Consider the following 16319-nt stretch of genomic DNA (forward strand, 5'->3'; position numbering starts at 1 on the left):
ATTTCCTCTAGCAGTAGTACCAGAGGAAGATGATAAAAGATGATAATCACTTAAAAAGCAAAAATCTTGTGGGTGTAGAGTATAAAAATTTACGATAACATTAAGTGTTTATCAGATAAACTTTAACTTTACAGTGTTTACAGCAAAAATTTGTAACATGACATAAAGATCAGAAAGGGAAAACAGTTTAACTACAATAATTTTAATAAATCTAAACAATTTAGGAAAACTACATCATTAGAGAAGAAGAATCTCACAGAAAAATGCAGCCAAATAGACGTAAAGGGTAAGATTAAATGAGAAAGAAATAACAAATCTAGACAAAATTCCTAAGAAAGAGTACCAAACAAAACGAACAAACAAAAGACTGTGGAGAAGAGAACACACATCTAGAGTTCATAAACTGGAGCCAGAAAACCCAAACCCAACAGTACTAAAAGATTCAGAGCAACCAAAGCTAAAAAGCTTGATGTTATGCATGTTACTTAAGGATGCCAGGGGGCACCTGGATGGATCAGTCCACTAAATCCAACTCTTGGTTTCAGCTCAAGTTGTGATCTCAGGGTTGTGAGATGGAGCGCCCCCCTCCCCAAGATGCCTGGGATTCTCATACTCCCTCTGCCCCTCCCCCAGCTTCGTGCTCTCTTAAAATAAATACATCTTTTAAAAAAAAAAAAGATTTAAAGATTTATTTATTTAGTCATTATTTAGTCATGAGAGAGAGAGAGAGGCAGAGACACAGGGACAGAGGGAGAAGCAGGCTCCATGCAGGGAGCCTGATGTGGGACTTGATCCCGGGACTCCAGGATCACACCCTGGGCCGAAGGCAGGCGCTAAACCGCTGAGCGACCCAGGGATCCCCTAAATAAATCTTTTTTTGTTGTTGTTAAAATACCTGTGTGTCCCAAATATTTTAGAATTTGAGAAGTTTCTTTTAAAGTGACAAGGCTACGTAACTAAAAATAAACATTAAACATCACTTTAGCATGCAAGAGTAATTGTTCCTAAAGAGGTGATAACATTATAAGGCTGTTCTGGTAAGAAAACTATACGCACAGAAATTAGGTTGAAAAGACCAGAGCTCATAAAATAGGGCACTCGTGGGTCTTGATGCTTCAGTGGCAGTACAGAGCATTAAAACAGCAGCTTATAAAACTGCTGTGTAGCAAAACAAATTTAGACCTCCACTTCAAATGCACACAAAAAAGTAATTTCATCTGGACATGCTTAGCTGGGAAGACAAAAATTACATCTCGTATGAATGAATAGAATAGATTTTTTAAACCAAAGCATCATAGTAAAGAATCCCACTATAATAAAGGGCTCCTGTTGTCATAATAACTGAAATGGCAAGCTAAACAGTTGAGTGAAAATTACACAAATTCTTGAATCCTCCATAATTGTTAAAATAAATTTAAAATTTTAACATTTAATAAACTGAAATCTTCTGTATGTAAACAAGAATTCCGGCAAGCACTTTCTAAGAAGGCAAATGTAATGGTAACCATTAAAAGCAAAACTCAGTAAGGTTGACCTCACAAGCCTGACACTACCTAGAACTAATAAGACTGTAAAAATTCATAAATATTGTAAGCTGCTACTGGTATATAGATTGGTAACATTTTGGAAAGCCAGTTTGGCATTATAAAGTAAATTTAAATCTCTGATTATGGAAATCCATGTTTAATATATATATGCTAGACAACTGTGTGCTTGTATATCCTAGAAAATGTGGATATTGTAGCAATGTTTTTATAAATGCAGAAAACCATGGGCAAAAACAAAGACATGTTTTCCAAGTATCCATACCATAGAATATGGCACAGAAAAATGGATAGATGTAAAAAGTTAGTCACAATATACTATTGTGATGTGATTGTGATGTCAGTCCTTTCATAGTGTTTGAAGTCACATGGAAACTATTAATACTATGATGCTGAGTATTTCCCACATAGTTGCTCAAACTGTCAAGACAATAAAATATGCTTACTTGAAACAGACAACAGTCTAACTTCGGAGACTGGGTTAATTGTGGAAAGACTTGCACAGCTGGCTTCTCGGTCTTATTTATAACTCATTTCCTCACTTGGCCAGTGTGAATATAATTAAAACGGAGAGATCAGGTCGGCAGGAGAAGCTCTCAACCCTACAAATGCTGTTTTCTTGTGCGGACTCACAGGAAAAGAGGTGGACTCTCCCAGGAGCTACTACTTGACTATCCCTGCCAACAGCCCAGCCAAAGAGAAGCCACTATACTCACGACGCCCACTTTGCCCAAAGAGCTTTGTTCAGAGCAGCCCTTTCCAGACTTGCCTGGATGCAATACTCTTGTATTCCCGAGTTAAACCCAAATAAACCCATTTTGGGTGGTAAAAAAAAACTGCCCGTTTTATTTCTAAGGTTAACAGCAATAATTACAGGTACTAATTTTACAGTTGGTTATTCAACTGCACACGTACTTTCTGTGCAAGTCTCTTCAGGCAAGTCTTATTTCAAAATTTGGAAGACCAAAGTAAACAGGACCCTCCTGAGGACAAAAACACGAAATTCTAATGCAGGATGAAGAGTTGGGTGCTGGCCCAGAGAAACGCAGCGCTTACCTGAATGGGAATCGCCACGGCAGCTGTGGCCGGGTGCGGAGGGAGGGACACCGTGGCAGCGTAGCCTTCAGTCCCGGCGACAGCTACGCCGAATCTCAGCGGAGCCGCCGCAGCGCATCCTGAGCCCTCACCTCAGGCGAGCCAAGGATCCCGACCGGAGACAGGACGAAGTTTACAAGATGTCGCTGGAGGCCCACGCCGGAAAGCTCGCCCCGACGCTGTCCATCGGGCGGAAGTGCCTCTCGTCGAGCCCTCATTGGTTCAGTGGAGGGGACGCACGGCGCACTGCCTTCCGGGTAGTGTAGTTCTGACGGAGCAACGGAACCCCTACAGGTCTCCCTTCTTCCTGATCCCCGGGTGTTTTCTAGCCACACCAAGAAAGGGGCTGGATCAGGATCTCCGCAGGTTTTGAGGGCGGAGCGGGGCGGGGCTCTGGCTTCTTGGAAGGGCCACACCCAGATTTCAGTGGAACGTAGCCTGTGCTGATCACAAAACAGACACGTTTTCAGACATTCCCCAAAACTACAAACGGTCACTCAGACACAAAGTGCATCCACCCACAGCTGAGACCTAAAATACTCTTACTGCTTTTCAAGTACATGTTAGAGCGGAATCCATTGATTCTGTAGTTTTTCTGTTAGAAAAAAGGTAGAGAGGCGCCTGGGTGGCTCAGTTGGTGAAGCATCTGATTTTGGCTCAGGTCATGATCTCAGGATCCTGGGATTGGCCTGCCTCTGGCTCCCTGATCCGGGGGAGTCTGCTTGACCCTCTCCTTTTGCCCCACCTCAACTGGTGCTCACTCTCATATAAGTAAAATCTTCCTGGGGATTATGCCCAGCCCTTTCTCCATGTATTCCATTCCCTACTCCATCCATTCTATTCTAAGATTCTAAGCCCCATCTGAAAAGAGCGAGTGACTTACCACATGGGGAAAGGAGGCTTCTGAACACTGAAAAACAGAAAAGGATGAAGGCTGTAAAATGGTGCAAATATTATGAAAAACAGTTCCTCAAAAAACTGACCATATTGCCATATGATTCAGCAATTCTTTTTGAGGATATATGCAAAAATAATTGGAAAGCAAGGTACTGAAGAAATCTTTTTTGGAAAGTAAGGTGTTAAAAGAAATATTGGTATACTCATGTCCATAGTAGCATTATTCAAAATAGCCAAAAGAGGTAGAAGCAACTCATGGTCCATGGGCAGATGAATGGATAGAGAAAATAAAGAAAATGATGTGCAAAGGCCAGGGAAGGCAAAAATGGCTAGTTAGGTAATGGAATTAGGTTTAACAAGATGAAAAGAGTTATGGATATCCATGGTACAAGGTGACCATACTTAACATTCCTGAACTGTACCCCTAAAAACAAGATGGTATAATGTGAAATTTACCACAACTTTTAAAACTATGTATTAGCTTTTTTTCCCCAGTGCTAATTTAAAACATACTTTTGGCAGAAATCTTTCCCCATTTGCTCTACTCACAAGTTCAAGTTCTTTCTCTGGTCCTGAATGAGATGGGAGTCTTGGCTCAAGAATTTCTCACATTCCCTGCACTCCCAATGCCTTTACCCAGTGTGAATTCTCTGATGCTTAACGAGATTGGTTTGCACTGAAACACTTCCCCACATCAGCTGTACTTGTAAAGTGTCCTCCAGTGTGCATTTTCTGGTGACCAATGATGCAAGACTTAGTAGCAAAGGCCTTGCTATATGCTGAATTCATAAAACCTTATAAAACCTTGGCCTGGTGTATTCTCTGGCGTTCAGTAAGACCAAATTTTCCTGTAAAGAAGCCTCAAAAAAAAAAAAAAGAAAAAAAGGGAAGAAGTTTCCACATTTTATGATGCTGAAGGAGGTGGGACTTTCTGATGAAGGCCTTCCCACATTCACTGCACAAAGAAGGCCATTCTCCAGCGTGAACTCACTACTGTTTAAGGAGACTGGAGTTATATGTAAAAGACTTCCTGCATTCACTGCACTCTTTCTACAGTATGAACTTCCTGGTGACTAGTAAGTGTGGATTTTCCCACACTGGCTACACTTCAAGACCCTTCTTCACAGTGATTGCTAAAATGTTTACTGAGGTTAGAGTTGTACCTAAAAACATCCCATTTTCACTGCACTCCTAAGGCCATTCCCCAGGGTAGACTTTCTGGTACCCTACATGTATATCTTGAGGCTGAAGGCTTTCCCATACCAAGTCCACTTACAATCATTCTGTCCACTTTCAAAGGCCTCTCTACTTGGTGTTCCTGTGTGGCTTCAACCCACTGTGAGTGGCTAGCAGGGTAGTAAGGCTGTGAAGTCCTCTCTACTCTCCCTCCATGCCAAGGTCTTATCTGTCATATAAGCTACAAGGTCCAAACAAAGGGCTCCCTTCATCCTTTATGGAAAGTTATCTCTAGTCTGCTTCTTTTGATGCTGCTGCAGGTTTGCCCCACGAGTGCACAGGCCTTGCTCAGAGTGTGTTCCATCATGCTCAGCCCAGCACAAAGTCTTTAAAGAACAGGCCACACATCTCACGGACTGGGCCTCCAGGATGGATGGGCCTGGCTTTGGGGTCCTGACTAGTGACGCTCCTGCAGAAACACCTTGCTCTGAAGGTGCCTCCTCATCCTGGGCTCCATGCCAGCAACCTGGAAGCAAAGAAATGCTGGTAAAGTACATACTAACTCTGTGGGGGAAGAGATAGCCCCATCAGGAATGTGTGTCAGACACACCCATGGATGAGGCCATGGGCCTGCTGATGGGCAGGGGGGCCTGGAGACAGTGAGAGGAAGGCCTGCTGTGCAGAGCTCAGCCTCACATGCTCCCATGATGAGAGAGCCCTGGGGTTCTAGGGAAGGACCCAAGAGAGGGGTAAGTGCAGGAATGAGAGGTGGGCTCCCAAACCCCTCCCCTGCCAATGACTTTCAACAAGGCCATAGCTGCTGGTAACTGGTGAGCACTGATACAAGATTGGGTACAGACAGAGGAGTGTGTGATTCCAACACAGTAGCTGGTATTCAGAGACTACTTAAGGATATGTGCAGCCTTCCAAGGAAGCAATGAAAGGGAAAAGATGAGAGCCGAAAGTCAGAGTAGAAATATTAGTGAGGAAAAAAAGAAATGAGATGTGGCTACTGTCCACTGTCTCCATCACACAATGGTAGATGCAGAAGAGATGCTCCATGGGAGAGCCACATTCTTTTGAGCCTCTCTTGATGTTGCAGAAGTAATGTCTACCCTATCAGGTGCCTGGGGCCCTCCTATAGCTCACTGTGAGCAACCGTCTGGGCCAGGAAAAGGACGGTCCTAGGGGAAAGACAGGGAAAGGGAGTGGCCAACACCCACCCAGAATGACCTACTCCACACTGACATCCCACATTTTAAATTTGCAAAAACTTCAGGGGAAATCTGGCATTGTGATGCCCCCAGCTATGGTTTTCTTTTTCAATATTCCCCTGGCTATTCGGGTCTTTTCTGATTCCACACAAATCTTAAAATAATTAGTTCCAACTCTCTGAAGAAAGTCCATGGTATTTTGATAGGGATCCAGTGTCTGGGTGACTCACATGCCCGGGGGCACGAGGGTTAAGAGGGTTCCCAGTCTGAGGGATCCTGGTAGGTGCTCTGTTCTGGGAAGTGAATTTCTCCATGTCCTGCTGTGTTCGAGGGTTTGTGGTGTATGGGCGCCTGGTCAGCCAGGAATCTGGAGCATCCATTTGTCCACTACTGAGCTGGGGCAGGCAGCTCGTGGTCTGAGGGCCCGTGTTCCAATGGCCCCCACCATATCCAGTGATGTGGTGACTCCTTCTCCCAGGACTTACTGTTTCATACAATGCCTTCTCTGCCGGGTGCCTGGAGGCACTGCAGACACTGTACACATGGGGGTGGAGTGGAGGTTTAGGGCATTCATGTGCCCTGTACTGAGCTGGGTTGGAGAGCTCCAGAGAAGCAGTGAGTGTCCTGGGTTCTTTCAGGACGGGGACTCACAGCTTTCCTGTGTTGAGCCCCGGGTTGACCCCAGAGGTGTCGGAGAGGCATTTCCCCTCTGCCTGAGTATCCATGGTACCGATTCCCGGTGTCCCGCTCCCACAGTCCACATGAGAATATGTCAGTGAGTAGCCAGGCCAACCTCTCAGTGGGAAATGGGAGCAGGAGTCGCCTGCTGTGGGTTCGTGGACTCTCAGGACCACAGAGGGGGATGAATGGATGTACAAACATGCAGGTGGAGCCCAAAGTCTTGGCGAGAGGACTGGGGCAGGAGGGTGGTCCGGGGGCTTGCCATGGGCATGGGCAGAAAACAGGGCAGACAACCTGAGGGAGAGCCGGGAGATCTGTGGCTGAAGTGCCATCTCTGTCATCACGGGGACCTGCGCGGTTGTCATGCTTTTATATCAGCCCAGGTGCATCAGAATGCTTTTCTGTGATGTCACTGCCATGCCCCGGCCAATCACACACGCTCTCGGGGTGGCCTGGTTCAGGTGGCCAATCACCATGCAGCTCAGGTGGCCAATGTCAGATGGCTTTCTCATTGACCCTCCTGAAACCGTTGCCTAGAAACCATTTTAAACGGAAAACAGAGTAGGAGGGGGCAAGATGGTGGAAGAGTAGGGTCCGCAAGTCACCTGTCCCCACCAAATTACCTAAATAACTTTCAAATCATCCTGAAAACCTATGAATTCAGCCTGAGATTTAAAGAGAGAACAGCTGGAATGCTACAGTGAGAAGAGTTCACGCTTTTATCACGGTAGGAAGACGGGGCGGGGGAAGAAAGAAACAAAAGGCATTCAAGTGGGGGGGCCCTGCGAGGACCAGGGCTAAGGCCTCAGCGAGTGTCCCCAGGACAGGAAAGCCCCGTCCTGGAGAAGCAGGGGTTTCACCAATCTTCCCGGGAGTTGGAGCAGGATCCCAGGAGGGGTGAGGATCCTGCTCCAGGAGGCCCTCAGCCTCCCTGGGACACTAACAGAGCATCAGCGTGCCAGGGAGAGCGCGCCACACAACGCGGCCGAGCTCCCTAAAGGGCTGCAGCGTGCATCCGGCGGGGCCCCGGAGCCGCTTGGAGGCGGCTCAGGCAGCGGCTCCGCAGGGAGCTAGCTGTGCGGTCCCGGGCGCAGCTCGGAAGCGGCTCAGGCAGAGGCTCCGCACAGGGGGCTGCGCGGCCCTGGGAACTGCTCAGAATGTGCTTGGGCAGAGGCTCCACATGGAGGGGTCTGGGCGGCCTGATTCTTCACATTTCCTCCGAAAATCCCTTCTACCACGGACTTGACATACTACTTGATAGAATATTCATCCTTCCAAACAAAGCCAATCCCTGATTCCACCTTTCCATGTCATCTCCCAGCCTCCTCACTCTGTGGCAACTCTGTGCAGAATGCACCCAGAAAGCAACCCCCCTCCTTCCTGTCTGGCCACTAAGCAGCAGTCACCTGCTGGAGTGTCTATCTATAGACACCAGTCTATCCTCCACTCTGTAGCCATGGTAATCTGTTAAAGTTCTGATCAGATCACTACCTCCATAGCTCCAAACTTTCCCTAGGTCGCACTGTCCTCAGATTAGAGGCCTGGAATCCAAGGCTGTCATGCTAGGCCTGATCCCTGTGTGTCCTGACCTCTCACCCCACCAGTTGCCACCTCACCCCCTGTCCCAACAGATATAAACAGTTGGGAAGCTTCCTAAACAATGCCAGCTAAGTCTCAACTGCAGGCATTTGAACACTGGATCTGTTCCCAGGATGCACAGTACATCTTACCTGGTTGGTTGTCAACAATGGAACTGACCTGCAGAACCCAGATTGAGTTCAGGACCCTGGACTTTGTGGAACCACAGGACTGTCAGCCCTGAAAGAGAGAGAAGAACAGATGAAGATTCTTGGAACATCACCATTCCCTATATTGGATCACTTGAACCACTGGGGTAGAAGTTAGGGTGGGTGAGAGCCTGGGAGACTCTCATCTCATTGGTGCAGGGTCCAGAAGCATTTGTCACCACAATGGGACCCTCTGGAAGGAGGGAGGCCAGGAGAACTGGGTAACCAGGGTAGGATCTTACCAGCTGAACCCCCACCATGGTCCAAACTGAGCTCCTCAGGCCTCAGTGCTGCCTCTGACTAGCTGTGTGACTCTGGAAAAGACTGAACCTTCCTAACCATCAGTGCCCTTATTCCATAAGATGTGAATAAGACTGTTTTGCACCTTGTAGAGCTGATATCGATACCACACATATGCAGTACACACTATGTAGCCACTATCACTGTCCACAGCACTAATGGTTTTGTCTAAGTTCTCAGTACAAGTGAAGTGGTTGGGCTTTAAAATTTTGATTATGTATTTTTCCCACATTTTAAGATTTTAAGAGGATGTGATACACAAAACTTACATCATAAGACAATACTCAAAGGTAAGTTAACATTTAAACCAATGGTTAGGGCAGCCCCAGTAGCTCAACAGTTTAGCACTGCCTTTGGCCCAGGGCGTGATCCTGGGGACCCAGGATCGAGTCCCATGTAGGGCTCCCTGCGTGGAGCCTGCTTCTCCCTCTGCCTGTGTCTCTGCCTCTCTCTGTTTGTCTCTCTTGAATGAAAAAAAAATAAAATCGGGATCCCTGGGTGGCGCAGCGGTTTGGCGCCTGCCTTTGGCCCAGGGCGCATCCTGGAGACCCGGGATCGAATCCCACGTCGGGCTCCCGGTGCATGGAGCCTGCTTCTCCCTCTGCCTGTGTCTCTGCCTCTCTCTCTCTCTCTCTCTGTAGGACTATCATAAATAAAAAAAAAAAAGAAAAAAAAAAAGAAATAAAAATAAAATCTTAAAAAAAAAAATAAACCAATGATTAAAGGGGATGCCCAGGTGGCTCAGCAGTTAAGTGGCTGCCTTTGACTCACGGCATGGTCCCGAAGTCCCAGGATTGAGTCCCGACTTGGGCTTCCTGCATGGAGCCTGCTCCTCCTTCTGCCTATGTCGTCTCTGCCTCTCTGTGTGTGTGTCTCTCATGAATAAATAAATAAAATCTTCTTTAAAAAATTTTAGGGTGGGGCCTCGGGAGCAGCTCAGGTGGCGGCTCCACAAAGAGGGGGATGCGGGGCCCTGGGAGCGCGATTCCAGCGGCACAGGTCCCGGAGCCCAAGGCCCCAGGGGACATAGCCCAGGATCCGGCACTCCCCTTGGGACAGGTGGAGGCCGGGAGGACACAGGACAGCAAGGACACTCTTGCTGCCCTGTGGCTCCAAGCTGTGCAGATCAACGCCCCCCACCCCTGGAGCATCCAGGCCCCTGCGGACTGGGAGACTGCAGTAGTTACTGCAGGAGCTGACTCTAGGGCTGGAGAGCTGGCCGCCGCCACTATTGTTGTTCCTCCTGGTGTCACCTTGTGCCTGGCACTGAGCGGGGCTGCCAGGGAGCAGGGGCCTCACAGGATAAACAGATCCCACTGAACCGTGCACCTGGCAGGGGGCAGGGCATCGCCTCCAGGTGCACACACCTGAGAATCAGCACAGCAGACCCCTCCCCCAGAAGACCAGGTGGAAGGACAGGGGAAGAGCAAGTTCTTAACCAAGAAGCGCTGGAAAGCTCCAGGGGAAGTCAAGGGACTTACAGTATATAAAATCAGAGTATATAAAATACCCCTCCTTGTTTTTTGTTTGTATTCCCCCCTTTTTCCTTCCTTTTTCCAGTACAACTTGTTTTTAGCCACTCTGCACTGAGCAAAATGACTAGAAGGAAAAGCTCACCACAAAAGAAAAAATCAGAAACAGTACTCTCTCCCACAGTTACAGAATTTGGATTACAATTAGATGTCAGAAAGCCAATTCAGAAGCACAATTATAAAGCTACTGATGGCTCTGGAAAAAAGCATAAAGGATTCAGGAGACTTCATGACTGCAGACGTTAGATCTACTCAGGCCGAAATTAAAAATCAATTAAATGAGATGCAATCCAAACTGGAAGTCCTAATGACGAGGGTTAATGAGGTAGAAGAAAGAGTGAGTGACATAGAAGACAAGTTGATGGCAAGGAAGGAAGCTGAGGAAAAAAGAGAAAAACAATTAAAAGATGATGAGGAAAGATTAAGGGGAATAAATATCAGCCTCAGAAGGAAAAATCTACATTTAATTGGGGTTTCAGAGGGCGCCGAAGGGGACAGAGGTCCAGAAACTGTATTTGAACAAATCATACCTGAGAACTTCCCTAACTTGGGGAGGGAAACAGGCATTCAGATCCAGGAGATAGAGAGATCCCCCCTAAAATCAATAAAAACCGTTCAACACCCCGACATTTAATAGTGAAACTTGCAAATTCCAAAGATAAAGAGAAGATCCTTAAAGCAGCAAGAAACAAGAGATCCCTAACCTTTATAGGGAGAAGTATTAGGTTAACAGCAGACCTCTCCACAGAGACCTAGCAGGCCAGAAAGGGCTGGCAGGATATATTCAGGATCCTAAATGAGAAGAACATGCAGCCAAGAATGCTTTATCCAGCAAGGCTCTCATTCAGAATAGAAGGAGAGATAAAGAGCTTCCAAGATAGGCAGACACAGAAAGAATATGTGACCACCAAACCAGCTCTGCAAGAAATATTAAAGGGGACTCTGTAAAAGAAAGAGGAAGTCCAAGGAAACAATCCACAAAAACAGAGACTGAATAGGTATCATGATGACACTAAATTCATATCTTTCAATAGTAACTCTGAACGTAAATGGGCTTAATGATCCCATCAAAAGGCAAAGAGTTTCAGACTGATAAAAAAGCAAGACCCACCTATTTTCTGTCTACAACAGACTCATTTTAGACCTAAGGACACCTCCAGCCTGAAATTAAAGGTTGGAGAACCATTTACCATTAAATGGTCCTCAAAAGAAAGCAGGGGTAGCCATCCCCTTATCAGACAAATGACAGTTTTTCCCAAAGACTGTAGTAAGAGATGAAGCGGGACACTATATAATACTTAAAGGATCTATCCAGCAAGAGGACCTAACAATCATGAATATTTATGCCCCTAATCTGGGAGCTGCCAAGTATAACAATCAATTAATAACCAAAGTTAAGACATATTTAGATAATAATACACTTATACTGGGAGACTTGAACTCAGCACTTTCTGTAATTGACAGATTTTCTAAGCACAACATCTCCAAAGAAACAAGAACCTTAAATGATACATTGGACCAGATGGATTTCACAGATATTTACAGAACTTTACATCCAAACGCAACTGAATACACATTCTTCTTAAGAGCAAATGGAACTTTCTCCAGAATAGACCACATACTGGGTCACAAATAAGGTCTTAACTGATACCAAAAGATTGGGATTGTCCCCTGCATATTTTCAGACCATAATGCTTTGAAACTTGAACTCAATCATAAGAAGAAATTTGGAAGAAACTCAAACACGTGGAGGTTAAAGACCATCCTGCTAAAACATGAAAGGGTCAACCAGGAAATTAGAGAAGAATTAAAAAGATGCATGGAAACTAAAGAGAATGAAGATACAACCATTCAAAATCTTTGGGATACAGCAAAAGCAGTCCTGAGGGGGAAATATATTGCCATACACGCATCCATAAAAAAACTGTAAAGAACTCAAATACAAAAGCTAACCTTGCACCTAAAGAAGCTGGAAAGAAGAACAGCAAATATATCCTACACCCAGCAGAAGAAGAGAGTTAATAAATATTCTAGCAGAACTCAATGTAATAGAGACCAGAAGAACTATAGAGCAGATCAACAAAACCAGGAGTTGGTTCTTTGAAATAATTAATAAGATAGATAAACTATTAGCCAGCCTTATTAAAAAGAGAAAATAATCAAATTAATAAAATCATGAATGAAAAAGGAGAGATCACCACCAATACCAAGGAAATACAAATGACTTTAAAAACTTATTATGAGCAGCTATATGCCAATAAATTAGGCAATCTAGAAGAAATGGACGCATTTCTGGAAAACCACAAACTACCAAAACTGGGACAGGAAGAAACAGAAAACCTGAACAGGCCAGTAACCAGGGAGGAAACTGAAGCAGTCATCAAAAACCTTCCAAGACACAAAAGTTCAGGGCCAGATGGCTTCCCAGGGGAATTCTATCAAACGTTTAAAGAAGAAACAATACCTATTCTACTAAAGCTGTTCGGAAAGATAGAAAGAGATGGAATACTTCCAAACTTGTTCTATGAGGCCAACATCACCTTAATTCCAAAACCAAAGACCCCACCAAAAAGGAGAATTACAGACCAATATCCCTGATGAACATGGATGCAAAAATTCTCAACAAGATACTAGCCAATAGGGTCCAACAACACATTAAGAAAATTATTCACCATGACCAAGTGGGATTTATCCCTGGGATGCAGGGCTGGTTCAACACTCATAAAGCAATCAATGTGACAGATCATATCAACAAGAGAAAAAAACAAGAACCATGTGATCCTCTCAATAGATGCAGAGAAAGCATTTGACAAAATACAGCCTCCATTCCTGATCAAAACTCTTCAGAGTGTAGGGAGAAGGAAAATTCCTCAGCATCTTAAAAGCCATCTACAAAAAGCCCACAGCAAATATCATTCTCAACGGGGAAACACTGGGAGCCTTTCCCCTAAGATCAGGAACACCACAGGGATGTCCATTCTCACCACTGCTATTCAACATAGTACTAGAAGTCCTAGCCTCAGTAATCAGGCAACAAAAAGAAATAAAATGCATTCAAATTGGCAAAGGAGAAGTCAAACTCTCCCTTTTTGCAGATGACATGATACTGTACCTAGAAAACCCAAAAGACTCCACCTCAAGATTGCTAGAACTCATACAGCAATTCAGCAGTGTGGCAGGTTACAAAATCAATGCCCAGAAATCAGTGGCATTTCTATACACTAACAATGAGAATGAAGAAACAGAAATTAAGGAGCCAATCCCATTTACAATTGCACCCAAAAGCATAAGATACCTAGGAATAAACCTAACAAAAGAGGTAAAGAATCTATACCCTAAAAACTACAGAACCCTTCTGAAAGAAATTGAGAAAGACACAAAGAGATGGAGAAATATTCCATGCTCATGGATTGGAAGAATTAACATTATGAAAATGTCAATGCGGGGATCCCTGGGTGGCGCAGCGGTTTAGCGCCTGCCTTTGGCCCGGGGCGCGATCCTGGAGACCCGGGATCGAATCCCACGTCGGGCTCCCGGTGCATGGAGCCTGCTTCTCCCTCTGCCTGTGTCTCTGCCTCTCTCTCTCTCTCTCTCTCTCATAAATAAATAAAAATTAAAAAAAAAAAAGAAAATGTCAATGCTACCCAGGGAAATTTACACATTTAATGCAATCCCTATCAAAATACCATGGAGTTTCTTCAGAGTTGGAACAAATCATCTTAAGATTTGTGTGGAATCAGAAAAGACCCCAAATAGCCAGGGGAATATTAAAAAAAGAAAACCATAGCAGGGGGCATCACAATGCCAGATTTCAGGTTGTTACTACAAAGCTGTGATAATCAAGACAGTGTGGTACTGGCACAAAAACAGACACATAAATCAATGTAACAGAATAGAGAATCCAGAAGTGGACCCTCAACTCTATGGTCAACTAATATTCGACAAAGCAGGAAAGACTATCCACTGGAAAAAAGACAGTCCCTTCCATAAATGGTGCTGGGAAAATTGGACAGCCACGTGCAGAAGAATGAAACTATACATTCTCTTACACCATACATAAAGATAAACTCAAAATGGATGAAAGATCTAAATGTAAGACAAGATTCCATCAAAATCCTAGAGAATACAGGCAACACCCTTTTTGAACTTCACCACAGCAACTTCTTGCAAGATACATCCATGAAGGCAAGGGAAACAAAAGCAAAAATGAATTATTTGTACTTCATCAAGATAAAAAGCTTCTGCGCAGCAAAAGAAACAGTCAATAAAACTAACAGAACCTACAGAATGGGAGAAGATATTTGCAAAAGACATATCAGATAAAGGGCTAGTGTCCAAGATCTATAAAGAACTTATTAAATTCAACAGCAAAGAAACAAACAATTCAATCATGAAATGGGCAAAGACATGAACAGAGATTTCACAGAGGAAGACATAGACATGGCCAACAAGCACATGAGAAAATGTTCCGCATCACTGGCCATCAGGGAAATACAAATCAAAACAACGAGATACCACCTCACACCAATGAGAATGGTGAACATTAACAAGACAGGAAACAACAAATGTTGGAGAGGATGTGGAGAAAGGGGAGCCCTCTTGCACTGTTGGTGGGAATGTGAACTGGTGCAGGCACTGTGGAAAACTATGTGGAGGTTCCTCAAAGAGTTAAAAATAGAACTGCCCTACACCCCAGCAATCGAACTGCTGGGGATTTACCCCAAAGGTACAGATGCAGTGAAATGCCGTGACACCTGCACCCCAATGTTTATAGCAGCAATGTCCACAATAGCCAAACTGTGGAAGAAGCCTCAGTGTCCATCAAAAGATGAATGGATTAAGAAGATGTGGTATATGTATACAATGGAATATTACTCAGCCATTAGAAATGACAAATACCCTCCTTTTGCTTCGATGTGGATGGAACTGGAGGGTATTATGCTGAGTGAGATAAGTCAATCGGAGAAGGACAAACATTTTATGGTCTCATTCATTTGGGGAATATAAAAAATAGTGAAAGGGAATAAAGGGGAAAAAGAGAGAAAATGAGTGAAAATATCAGTGAGGGTGACAAAACATGAGAGACACCTAACTCTGGGAAATGAACAAGGGGTAGTGGAAAGGGAGGTGGGCGGGGGGTTGGGGTGACTGGGTGACAGGCACTGAGGGGGGCACTTGGCGGGATGAGCACTCGGTGTTATATGTTGGCAAATTAAACTCCAATAAAAATTTTTAAAATAAACCATGATTAAGTATTTGAATAAATTTAATAAGTCAATGGGTTCATTTCTAATTGCTTGCCTATATGCACCTATTTGCAGGGATTTTGCTTCATTAGTGTTCAAATTAATAACTGTTTTATACATTCTTAAGTTAAAGGGAGGCACTGAGCACTACTAGTCCTTGTACTATAATCCTTTGAAGATAGCAATCAGGGAGTCCTTGACTGGACAGTGGATGGGAGGAAAGGCAGCAGTGGCCTGGTTGGGGACCCAGCTGCTCCACTAACTCAGCTGACTTTTGCCTTGTTCCACAGGGAGTGGTCTCAAAGGTTTGCTTAGCCTGCAACGTGGAGAAGTTACACCAACTCCTACAGCAACTCATACCTCAGTCTCCATGCCAGGCCTGCACCTTACCCCACCTGGACCTTCCTTTCTACATACACATGCCAGAATTCACCCTAAGCCGGAACTGCTCCTCTCTGAAGGAGCATCAGGGATACACACACACCTGTGTCCTGCCCTCTGGTCTCAAGCCTCAACCCTCACTGCAGAGCCCATCTAAAATAACAATCTTAAGAGTCTCCTTCTTTAGGGGTGCCTGAGTGGCTCAGTCAGTTAAGTATCCAATTCTTGATTTTGGCTCAGGTCATGATCTCAGGGTCGGGCTCAAAATCCAGGTCCACCGCCATGCTGGGCATGAAGCCTGCCCAATACTCTCTTGCCCTCTCCCTCTGTCCTTCCCCTCCCCTTCTAAAAAAATGAACTTCGGATGGTCTTCTACCTCCCTCCTTTTACTCACAGACATTGGATGCAGCAGGAAACCTTATCGACTCTATGATCTATCCAAGCTCTTATCACATCTCTCCTCTAG

The 16319-nt window shown here is 44.9% G+C and overlaps 1 protein-coding gene across 2 annotated transcripts in view; it reads right to left on the reverse strand.

The window, feature by feature from the left end:
• Nucleotides 1-2811, reverse strand: part of LOC129500893 (zinc finger protein 773-like) — a 60480-nt gene extending 57669 nt beyond the window's left edge. For both annotated transcript variants that reach the window (XM_055311790.1, XM_055311788.1), the window contains exon 1: nucleotides 2601-2811. The gene's annotated coding sequence lies outside the window, so the exon portion shown is untranslated. The remainder of the gene's footprint in view (nucleotides 1-2600) is intronic.
• Between the last annotated feature and the right edge of the window lie 13508 nt (nucleotides 2812-16319).

Source organism: Nyctereutes procyonoides, unplaced genomic scaffold (assembly GCF_905146905.1).
Source record: "Nyctereutes procyonoides isolate TBG_1078 unplaced genomic scaffold, NYPRO_anot_genome, whole genome shotgun sequence".
In the NCBI taxonomy this organism is placed as follows: domain Eukaryota; kingdom Metazoa; phylum Chordata; class Mammalia; order Carnivora; family Canidae; genus Nyctereutes; species Nyctereutes procyonoides.